Source organism: Physcomitrium patens, chromosome 23 (genome assembly GCF_059467195.1).
Source record: "Physcomitrium patens ecotype Gransden chromosome 23, ASM5946719v1, whole genome shotgun sequence".
Lineage (NCBI taxonomy): Eukaryota > Viridiplantae > Streptophyta > Bryopsida > Funariales > Funariaceae > Physcomitrium > Physcomitrium patens.
In genome coordinates this window covers 4,715,116-4,727,168 of record NC_143432.1, presented here as the reverse complement: position 1 = coordinate 4,727,168, position 12,053 = coordinate 4,715,116, and positions in this window count along the sequence as shown.

Sequence of the window (12,053 nt, the reverse complement as noted above, 5' to 3'; positions counted from 1 at the left end):
TTTTTATATTTTTATATTTTTATCTTAGTTTTGAATCTATCATGATTGATTAGAGTCTTTGATTAGAGTAAGCTTTTGGGATAGTATTTAAGGCAAGTTTATTCACATGTGTGCAAAGTTTGAAGATAAAAAATAATCAAGTTAAGGAGAAACAAAGGGCTAAATTAAATAGGATCCAATAAGTTTGTAAGTCAAAGGCATCAACTTTAAGGGATTAAACTTGGTGTCTATGAGAACTAGGATTATGAGACTTAGAGTATAGTTTTTTAGTTAAGACAAAATTACAATCAAAAAGTTTTAAAGTATCTTGAGATTTGATTTAAGAAATATGTACAAAATAATAACCGGATATAAGATTGTGAAGAAAAGTATTAATTAGAAAGTTAGCTTAGGGAGATTTTCTTGGTATAAATGATTCAAAATATCAATCAATTTAAAAATTAGAATATAAAGAATAGATGTAATATTTAATCTATTACAATAAGTTTCAAATAATTCTATTAATTTTACATTGAGTTATATAAGTTTAAAGTAAAAGAGATCAAATTAGGTGTGAATATAGAAATTGAGTAATAACTTAGTAAAAACAAGCGCAAAGGGAAGAATAGAAACTAACTAAGATATATATAAGTAATAAAGATCTCTACATTTAAAATATGACCAATAACAAACTTTTCAATAGTGATACTATATTGACTTGAAAATATTGTCACAAAATATACTCAAGAGAATGTTGGTGGAATCCATATAATCTGCACAACCACCTAACATATATTTGAGGCAAAAAAACTATAAAAACTATAAAAGTAGTAGAAAAAATTAAATATGACTTATTTTAGCTAAAATAAAATGATTGATTAAATACACAATCAATACAAATAAGTGCATGTTTTGAATTTGGAGGTAATCACTAAATTAATGATTGTATTTATAAACGAAAAAAATGGATAAAATACCAAAATAAAAAAAAATAATATTAAGAAAAAGTGACCATTATAAGCTTAAAAGAATCCTATTTATTTATAGAATTTATTGTCGTATTACATGAAATCTTCCTTGAGAATACACTCGGTACTTGGCTAAAGAAGATAAAAAGAATTTGCAAAAACAAGTCCTAATCACTCAAATAAAATTATATAGAAATTTCTACAGAAGCTTAATAAATGTAATCAAGCATCAATTAAGTCAAATTATTATTATTTTATTTTATTTTATATTTATATTTATATTTAAAATAAATTATAAAAAAATATAAAAAAATCCTAAAAAAACCTAAAAGAAATCCTAAAAAAATCCTAAAGAAATCAAAACCGAACCTTAAACTAAACCTTAAATCAAACCAAATCCTAACTCTAACCAAATCTTAATCAATTTTTTAAAATCTCAAACATATTTCTAACAACTTTACAATAGATTTTGAAATTTAATAATTAATGTTTGAACTATTGATTTCAACTCAAAATTTTCACATTATTTAATAATTAAGTAAATAATAAGCATAAAAAATTGAAATATATCAAAATTACCAAATAGATGATAATCTCAAAAATGTGCTTGGATATCAGCCACTATTTTTCTTCGACCTTGATATTAATCTCCTAGAATCAATTATTCATGATTGAATTATTATTTTGCTTCCAAACTTTACACACTTGTTAGAAATCAAATGATGTAAAGTTTGGAAGCAAAATAATAATTCAATGATGCCATAATAATAATTCAATGATGCCATAATGCAATCTCTATAGAAAAGATTTGCTTCAATCTAATTGGAGGATTGACAAATATCCAAGAAAACCTCACTAGTCTTCAAAATCCTAAATTCTAAGACTATAATCCACAAAAATCTTTATGCTTTTCAATCTAATTGTTCAATCAAATCCAAATTCATAGCGCACATCAAGCACAACTATATCTACAAACCTAATTTTTTTTATATGTAGATCTATTACCAAATTCTTAAAATTGTCTAAAATGTCAACCTTATTTTAATTTCCAAAAACTAGAGTCACTAAAAACAACCTCAACTTTGTAAAGCTCTTACAAAGTCATTATCCACCCAAAATCCTCAAAATTAATGTTTATAGAAACCCTATTAAGTGTGCTCTCCAATTCCATTCTCTATTCAACCAAAGAACTCCAAAATCCTCATCGAGGCTTAGTTTTGTGCCTTAGGGTCTGATTTCGACCTTGGTTGATAATTGGTCTTTTCCAAGTATCAATTTTTGTCTTTTTTGAGGTAAATTCTGCTAAAATCAACTCCTAACTTCCTTCTACATATGATTATATCTTTAATTTTTTTAATCTATTTTATTTTACTTTATTTATGGTCCTACAAAATAAGTAGAAGCTACTATTTCAAAAAGACAATACTACTACTAAAAGTTTTACTACCTTCCTATCTTTTATATATATATATTTTTATTTTATCTTTTAACTTGACTCTTCTATAATAAGATCCATATTATTATCTTTTATCATATAGTCATATTACAACATGACAGCGTGGTACAATCCAATGATGCCATAATAATTACCTCAGTTAACCAATACCAACAAAAACTAGTTAATAAAATGTCAACAAATACTAGTTAACTAATGTACTTATAGGTACATGATTTGGAGTCAATCTGATGGCAAAACATATTTGCAAATTTCTTGGACTACCTCAATCTTAAACAACTTTGTTCATACTCCGTATAGTTGATGTTGCTTAAGTTAAGTTATTGGACATATTACAAAATATAGCCATTACAATACAAGAGATTTGATTGTTTGTTATATTTTTCATAATTAAAATGCCAATTGAGAATTATTTTATAATCATTCTAAAAAGACCTTAGTTATAAGACATGAATGTGTTTCATAATTGATTAAATAATAAAATGACTATTCATCATTAATACTAAAAAATCGTATTAATAGAAATAATTGCGTAACTTATTAAAAGACTTATGCATCTTATCAATTTACAAATAATAACTAGTCCACAAGACTAAATACTGATCAAAAAGTACTAGTATTTATACTTGAATTAAATTTGGTCTCTATAGAAAAAATCAACTTTATAGAAATAATCAATATTGACTACTTATATGTATATATTAAATTCATTCTTGAGCTCTAAGATAGCCTTGATATTAACAAATAATTGATACATACCAAACTTTAGAAAATTTTTATTACTGAATAGTGACGTAAATCAAAGGTAAAAATAAAACTAATTCACCTCAAAATATTCAATGAATCCAAACACATCAAGATAAATGCCTATACATCTAGCAAAATAAAAATTACAGCAATCTTATTCTTCTACAAATATTGAAATATTTTTGCATAGTATCATATTACATGAAGTCTTGCTTGAAAATGCACTAGGCACTTTGCTATAAAAGGTAAAAAAAACTTACAACAATAATTCTAATTACTCTAATAGAATCATATATAAATTACAATTAAAGCTTAATAAACATAATCAAATATTAATCAAATCTAATTAATTTTTTAAATAAATTATAAAAGAAACACAATAAAATCCTAAAGAAATCTTGAAGAAACCTAAAGAAATATAAAAGAAATAAAAAACAACTCTTAAAGAAATCTGAAAGAAATCCAAAAGAAATCCTAAAGAAATCAGAAAAAAATCCAAAAGAATCTTAAAGAAATCTTTATGAAATTCTAAAGAAATCCTTATGAAACTCTAATAAAAACTTAAGAAAATCCTAAAGAAACCTTAAAGAAATCCTAAAAAAATTTAAAAGAAATCCATAAGAACTTTAAACAAATCCTTAAAAAATCTTAAATCCTAAATCAACCATAATCAGATTCTTAATCCTAAACCAAATCCTAATCAAATCCTAAATCTTAAACCAAATCCTAATCAATTTCTAAACAAATCTTGATTGAAACCTTACCAATTCAAACCAATCTTAAGGCAATTTTGGAACCTCAATATCTATTGACTAAATTATTTTTCTTGCTTAAAATTTTATATACCTCTCAATTTCTTAGTTAAAAATAAGCACCATAAATTTTAAGAGAATTGACCTTACAAAATAAGAAAAAAACATCATAACCCACTTGGGTGTCAACCACCCTCTATCTTTAATCTTTATATTAATCTTCTAGTAAAAATAACTTCTAATTTAATTTTTAACTTACTTTCAAATTTTGCACAAGTATTGAAAGTCAAGTCAACTATTAATTCCTATAAAAATCATTTCAATCCAACTAGCAAATTATTGCAAATCTTAAATAACCTTACTAGATCTAAGAATTCAATTTTTGAGATCCATAACCACTTGAACTTCAATAACCTCTAATCCATTTATTTAATTAAGCTCAAATTTATAACATATATTTAATACAATTGTATTCACAATCTTACAAATTTTACCTATAGATTTGTTACAAAATTCATGAAATTGTCCAAATTATAAATCCTATTTTATTTCACAAAATCTAGAGTCACCTAATATAACCCTAACTTTGCAAAATTCTTACAAAGTCTTTAAAAACTTAAATCACTCAAAATCAATGCTTCAAGAAATCTTATATAGTCTCCTATCAAATCCCTTTCTCCAATTTACCAAAAAATCCTAAAATCACCATAGGTATATAGTTTTATGTCTCAAGATCTAATTTTGACCTAATTTGACAACTAGTCCTCTTAGGATATTAATTTTTGGTAATTTGAGATAAATTTTACTTTAATCTATTTTCAACTCTTTTCTAAATATTTCTATATGAATTCCTAATTTCTTTTACTTTGATTTAGCTCATTTATGCTTCTATAAAATAAATAGAAGTTCATTCTATAAATTACAGTATTAAGACCAAACTTTTTACTACCTTTCTATAATTTATCATTATTTTTTTACTACATCTTTTTACTAGGTTTTTCTATAATAAAATCCATTTTATTTTTATTTTTCATCATATAGTCCTATTACTACACAACAACAATTGCACAAGGATCTAAAGAGATTACTTGTCAAGATTGTTGAGCATTGGATTGATTTAATTCCAAATGCCATATTTATTCAAAAACTATAATATAAAATGAAATCAAATTACATGAATATTATAAAAAAAAAATTAGACAAGCTTATATCAGCCAACCTCATCTTATTGGTAGATTCTATCATATAATTATTATTGATGATTTTCATTGCATGTATATTACATATTTACATGGATTTTTATAAACTAAATATTGCAACAAAAAAAAATCATAATCATCTTCCAATGGATTAGTATAAGCAACAACTTGTGAAAGAATCAATCTAATATATGTTCAACAAAGAAGACCATTACATAGACTTTGACAATGAAATTGAGGATGTGAAGCTTACAAAAAACTAATTTTGAAAATTTTTATCAAACATTCTCAACTCAAAGAATTATATACTATGGCTACAAATATGATATTTTATTTATTCTATGATAAGTTAATGAATTGGCCAATTTTTTTATGTATACACCTATATATTGTACACATAGACAAAACATTATTACATGTATTAGGACTTAGCCAGTGAGATTCAATAGGTATATAATGGTAAAGGATCACCTTATGGCAATAAATTGTTTATTGTAAAAGCATGCCAAAAACATCTTCATCTTATCTATATTTTAAGAATATGATATGAGATATTTCAAAGAGTGAAATGGAACCTATCAAAGTAATTTAATATTTGCTAGAATAATTAAACAACACATAGTGTCATGGATATACACATGTAAATCAATAATTATCTATATGATTAAATAAAAGTAAGTAAAAGAAGGTTATTTCCATAATATCTTCTATAAAAGCTTCTTAGAAGCTCCATAGACATTGCTTTGACTTTATAGGTCTCTATAATTGACTTTTTAGGTCAAAAATATGGTCAACAAGTTGGCCATGTGCTACACATATTGGTAGCTTAAAGAACAAGCTTATTATGTAGTCCATTTATAGAAAATTTGCCTTATAAGCTAAGCCATATCTCCTATAAATTCAATATATATTAGAGGTCCTATAGAACATTGCCACATAGCTCTTAGTTAAATAGTATATATAGAGGCAAGAGTGAAGCTCTCTTCACTCTTATCAACTTTTTTCTTGCTTCTAGTGTAGATCCAAGATTCTCTAGTTTCCTTATCATTTGACAATAGCCATTCTAATTTTTTTTTAATATACATATTACTTTATTTTTATTTTATCACTTTTATTTTAATACGGATTTTCTAAGTTTATGCATCTTCTTCTAGTTCATGTCTTTAATAGATTGACAAGAGTACATCTACAATATTAGAGTTTTTTTTTTTCTTTTGATTAAGAGTGGATTAGCTTTTTTTTTGATAAGACATAAGTATATTAGAAGTTGTAGATTACCCTCTTCTAAACTAATATTATTCTTAGTATCTTCTTCGTTCTCAAGTCCCCTCTTCTATTTATCTTGAGCAATATTAGACATTTATTTTCTAAGTATTATCATGGTAAAGCTTCTTGAAATGAAGAGTGCAATGGCACAAATGTAAAAGCAATTTGGGGAGTTAATGCTTACAATGTATCAATTCAATTTACTACTACAAGGAGCAATAAAAATGGCAGGAAGTGAAGATATAGATATGATTGAAGCTGCTTCAATATCTGTATCCAATCATATTCCTTCTCTTATGGTAGAACAACTTTTTGATACTAGAGAACTAAAAGTTGCCTTGTGTAAAAAGTTTGATGATACAAGATTGAAATTTTGAAGATTTATTAATCAAGTACAACTTGTGATTGAACTTCAATCCCAAAGCTATCTAACTATAAGATCAAAAGTTAGATTCATTGGTATATTTCTTTTAGGTTTAATATTATCATGATTTTCATCTTTTTTTGAACGAAAAGATTCAATATTGGATAATTTAGAGGCTTTTTTAGTAGAGTTTTGATCCATATAATAATTATAGAAAACATGATGCAACTTGTGTTAAAACCAACAAGATTTATATTTTATGACAAGGCAATCAATTCATAACATTATATGCTTTATAATTTTGACAACTTATAACTAATATCAAGTGGAATGATATTACACTAATTAGCTAATTTTTTTATGGATTATAATATGATGTAAAGAAATTGATGCTTAACTTACCTAATCCTTAAACATTGAGTTAAGCAATTGACTTTGTTGTAAAGTATGACGATTGAATTTTCAAATTTTGATTTAAGAATCATACAAGTAGGCCTCAATGTTATTAAAATTTAATGGCAACACTAATGCCTTCTAAATACGTACATTCAAAATTAGAGGATATGCAAATTGATGTGATACATTTCAAATCTCTTACTCAGTAGAAAAAGATTCATTGCTATTAGGAAGGATTGTTCTTATATTGTGGAAAACCTAAGCGCACTGCTCAACATTGTCCAAAGAAGTGATAGAATTATAAAATAAAGAATACAAATATCAAAGAAGAAAATATATTAGAAAATAAGTTTTTCCAACTATAATAGAGACTGTGCAATTAAAATCTTGTACAATACCTAATGAAGGTCCTATTTTCTCGTTAGAATCTTCTTCTTATTTTATATTAAATATTATTTTAGGACCTATATATTACAAAGCCTTTGCCTTGTTAGATTTAAGAGCCTCAACGTGTTTCTTAGATGAAGAATTAACTAAAAGATTTAACACATCTTTAGTAAAGAAAACTAAATCTGTTCACATAGAAATGAAAGATGGTCGTCTATTGTCTTCTATAAATATTACTCACAAAATTCTTTCTATAGAAGTAATAATTAATGATCATAATAGCTTTTTGGTATTTAATATTATTAGATTTCCTTGTAATCTAATTATTTTAGGTTTATTGTGGTTAAAAAATACAACCCTCAAGTAGATTGGATTTTTCTTATTCTTGAATTTTCTAAAAGTACAACTAAAAGTATAATTAATGAAGTAGAAAATCATAAGTCTAGTATAATTAAACCTATGTTTGTAGGTGTAAGAGCTTTCTTACATGTTGTAAAATAAGGATCACTTTATGTCATTTATGCCACACTTGTTTTTAAGGATGCAAAGACTTCAAGTAGCATTTTAAGCCAATATCAAGATTTTCAAGATATATTTGAGAAAAAGAATGCGGATACTCTTCTAGAACATCATCTCTATGACTTCTCAATTGACCTTTAAGAAGAAGTACAATTGCTATTTGGACCAATCTATAATTTATCACAAAATGAATTAGCCAAACTCAAGAATTATATTGAAGAGAATCTACCCAAGAACTTCATACACCATTCCAAATGTCTAGTAAGAGCTTCAATTCTATTTGTGAAGAAAAAAGATAGATCATTGTGGATGTATATTCATTATTGAAGATTCAACAAGATCGCCATCAAGAACAAGTATCCACTACATTTAATATCTGGACTTCTTGATTAGTTGAATGAAGCTAAGATCTATATAAAATAGATCTACGAGGAACATACAATCTGATATGTATCAAAAAAGGAGATGAATAGAGGACTGTATTTCAAACCAAGTATGGATATTTTGAATATAATGTCATACCTTTTGAACTTACAAATGCACCAGCAGCTTTTTAACATTTTATGAATGATGTTTTTTGAGAGTTTTTAGACAATTTTGTTGTCTATTATCTAGACAACATCTTGATCTATTCTAAGAATACAGAAGAATATGAACTTCATGTTTATTATGTGTTATAAAAATTAAGAGATACAGGACTCTATGCCAAGATAGAAAAGTTTGTATTTTACACTACTCAAGTTGATTTTTTAGGTTACATCATTTCAAACGATGGACTTATGATGGATCTTAAGAAAATTCAAACTATTATGAATTGGAAGATTTCATAAATGATCTAAGATATCCAATGTTTTTTGAGATTTTTCAATTACTATTGGATCTTTATCAAGGACTTCTCTTAAATTATAGCTCCACTTACATATTTGACTTGTAAAGACAAATTTCAATAGAATTAAGAAGTGGAAGCAACATTTGAAGCTTTAAAGATAGCCTTTGTTTTTGCACCAATCTTGTATCTCATTGACTTTTTTAAGGCATTTTTTATGGAAATAGATGCATCGGACTTTGCTTTACCTGCTATATTATCACAAATAGGAATAGTTGATAAACTTCACATAATAGCTTTTTATTCTAGGAAATTTTCAATAGTCAAGATTAATTATGAGATCTATGATAAAGAGCTTCTTGTAATTATGGATTCTTTCCAAAAATGGCATCATTATCTAGAAGGCGCTTCCAATCCAATTATTATATGTATGGATCATAAGAACCTTGAATATTTCATGTCAGCTCGTGTTTTAAATTGTCGCCAGGCTCGTTGGAGTATGTTTTTGTCAAGATTTGACTTCAATATCACTTATTGGTTGAAAAAATAATAAGATTTATCTCATGTCCTTTCCAAACATTCTTATTTTATACCTAAAGAAGAAAATATAGCTTTTGATCAACAAAGGATAATTTTATTGAAGCCAAAATAATTTCATCTTTGAGCAATGAAATCAACATTGATTATTGATTCAACTTTTCTCAAACAAATTCAATCAAGTATATCCTCTGATCTTCTTGTTCATGATATCAAGAATACTTCTTCTAAGTCTCATGATACTTCTAAGTTTGAGTTCAAGAACAACCTATTTTATTTTTAAGGATGACTATATGTGCTAAAAGAAGAAGCATATTTACGTATTCTTCAAGCCTGTCACGACTTTCAAGCAGAAGGACATTTTGGATACAACAAGACTTTAGAGCTAATATCTAAAGATTTTTGGTTGTCACAAATATGAAAGGCTATAAAAGTCTTTGTTCAATTGTGTGACATTTCTTCAAGATCAAAAACTCCTCAACATTGACCTTATGGATTTTTTCAACCATTATTTATTTCAAAACAATTATGGTCTTCTATTTCTATGGATTTTATTATAAAACTTTTAGTCTCAAGATTACATGATTTTATATTTTTAATAGTAGATTATTTTACCAAAATGGTACATTTTGTATAATACACAAAATCTATCATAGGTGAAGAAACTGCAAAGCTTTTCTTTGACAATATCTATCAATATCATGGATTGTCAAAAGATATTATATCAAATAGGAGGTCTCAATTTATATCAAGATTTTAGAAAAATCTTTTTAAGATTTAAAAAGTAAAAATAAATCTTTTTTTGGCCTTTCATCCTTAAACTGATAGACAAAGAAAGTACATAAATCAAATTTTAAAAAAATACTTAAGGTATACCATCAATTATCAATAATATAATTAAAGAATCCTGTTGCCATTGGTAGAATATGCTTATAGTAATACAATGCATTCTTCTATACAATAAATATTTTTTTTTGCCAATTATGGTTACCATCCATGACTTGATATTTTTAACTTTTCAAAAGTTGATAATTTTGCAGCAAAAAGATTGAAAAATCATTTGTCAAAGCTATATGCAATAATGAAGGTGCAATTAAAGAAAGCTGAAGAACAATAAAAGTTCAATGCAGATGCCTATCAAAAAGAATAATTATAATTCAATGTAAGTGACAAGGTATGGTTGCTTCATTGTAATATCAAGACTATTTGTCGTTGTGATAAGTTGGACTATTGCAAGCTTAAATATTTTTTTATTTATGGACAAATCAATTGAGTTGCTTATTGATTACATCTATCAGTGGCAATGAAGATCTATCATGTCTTTTACATGTCTCTTTTTGAATCATATAAGACTATGAACATACTAAGAAGAAGACAAGTTTTACTTCCTCCTATAAAAGTAGACAATAATGAAGAGTTCAAAGTGGAAGAAGTTCTAGACTGAAGGTGATGCCAAAATAAATTAGAATATCTTGTGTATAGGTGCAGTATCATGTTGTAATACGACTATATAGTGAAAGATAATAATATGGATTTTATTATAGAAGAGTTGAGTTAAAAGATAAAGTAAAAAAAATATGAATAAAAGATAGGAAGATAGTAAAACTTTTAGTAGTAATACTGCCTTTTAAAAAAAGTAGCTTCTATTTACTTTGTAAGATCATAAATAAAGAAAAAAAAAGTAAATTAGAAAAATAAAAGATATTGGCATATATAAGAGAGAATTAAGAGTTTTTTTTAGTAGAATTTATCTCAAATGGGACAAAAATTGATACCTGGAGAAGATTGGTTACCAAGTAGGATCGAAATCAGACCCTGAGATACAAAATCAAGCCTTGACAATGATTTTGGAGTTCTTTGTGAGATTAGAAAATATGGTTTAGAAAGAGACATAATAGGGTTTCTATAAGCATTAATTTTGGATGATTTGAATATATATTGACTTTGTAAGAGCTTTACAAAGTTAGAGTTTTTTTTGGGTGACTCTAAATTTGTGAAATAAAATGGGCGAAATATTTTGAAAAATTTTGTAAGTTTGATAATAGAGCTATTAGTGAATTTTTTTATGTTTGTGGATGTAATTGTGCTTCATATGTGCTCTGAATTTGAATTTTTTTAAACAATTAGATTGAAAAGCATAAAGGTTTTTATGGATTATGGTGTTGAAATTTAGGATTTTAAAGACTAATGAGGTTTTGTTAGATATTTGTCTATTTGCCAGTTAGTTTGAAGCAAATTATTTTCACAGAGGAAGTTAACTTGATTTCTAAGAAGTATTTAAAGTTTGGAAGCAAAGTAACGGTTGAATGAAGAATAATTTGCTATAGTTGATTGGTATCAAGGATAGAGAAGGAGGTTAGCCAACAATCAAGTAAATTTTTAGGTTATTGTCTACTTGATAATTTAGATCTTTTTCAATTTTTTTGTGCTTATTTTCAATTTAATTTTTAAGAAATATGCAAAATTTGAATTAAAATCAATGGTTTATTCATTAGTTATTAAGTTTTAAATCTATTGTAGGAATTACTTGGAATTAGTTAGGATTTGGTTTAGGATTTGGTTTAGAGATAAGATTAGGATTTTGAGTTGATTTAAGGTTTTATTAGGATTAGAATTTGTTTAAGGTTTCATTAGATTTTGATTAGAATTTGACTAAG